This window comes from Sinocyclocheilus rhinocerous, unplaced genomic scaffold, assembly GCF_001515625.1.
Source record: "Sinocyclocheilus rhinocerous isolate Xijiao unplaced genomic scaffold, SAMN03320098_v1.1 scaffold34453, whole genome shotgun sequence".
NCBI classification, from domain to species: domain Eukaryota; kingdom Metazoa; phylum Chordata; class Actinopteri; order Cypriniformes; family Cyprinidae; genus Sinocyclocheilus; species Sinocyclocheilus rhinocerous.
The window spans coordinates 1-589 of record NW_015658341.1 but is presented as its reverse complement, the minus strand read 5'-3'; the positions used below and the strand labels follow the sequence as shown (position 1 = coordinate 589).

The window sequence follows — 589 nt, the reverse complement described above, 5'->3', positions numbered from 1 at the left end:
GTTCTGAATGTTGTCAAACATGTACTCAAAGCCTGGCTCAAATCATTTTCAGAATCTTTTATAAAGATGTTTAATGCAAAAATAACAATGTTTACTGCATATATGCATATTCTTATGATTAAACTTGCTTGGTAGAGAAGGACCAAACTGTGCAGACCTTAAAAAACAAATAAGCTTCAAGCATCCAGAAGCCTAAAAAACAACAACTTGGCTTTGTAATTTCTACTTGCAGCCCTTTGTATTAGCCTCTGACTGTTATCATTCATTCGTTGTATTTTTTCAAGTACTAAAACAGTTGTTGTGGTGTTATAAGTGTAGATATGAATTCAGTCATCTCCCAAACTGTGATCTCTACAGATCTCGCCCTGTACTGGAGCGTCCTGTTTGATCAAGATTCTTCAGAAAAAATGTCTGATAAGAGTCAATAATTCATTCATTCTTGATGATGAAGAGGCTCTTCAGTCTATTTGCCTGCCAGGCAGTGACGGCTTCTGCAGATGGAGAAAATTTCTTAACTACACAAGCTCCTAAAAATGATGCCCTTAAGAACAAGTGCATCAGCCATTCGTCAGTGTGCATTTTTGCCCTT

General features: G+C 36.8%; 1 long non-coding RNA gene across 1 annotated transcript in view; it reads left to right on the top strand.

The window, feature by feature from the left end:
• LOC107722111 (uncharacterized) overlaps positions 1-401 on the top strand; it is a 678-nt gene extending 277 nt beyond the window's left edge. The window contains exon 2 of the long non-coding RNA XR_001637773.1: positions 358-401. This is a non-coding gene — a long non-coding RNA (uncharacterized LOC107722111). The remainder of the gene's footprint in view (positions 1-357) is intronic.
• The last annotated feature ends 188 nt before the right edge of the window (positions 402-589 follow it).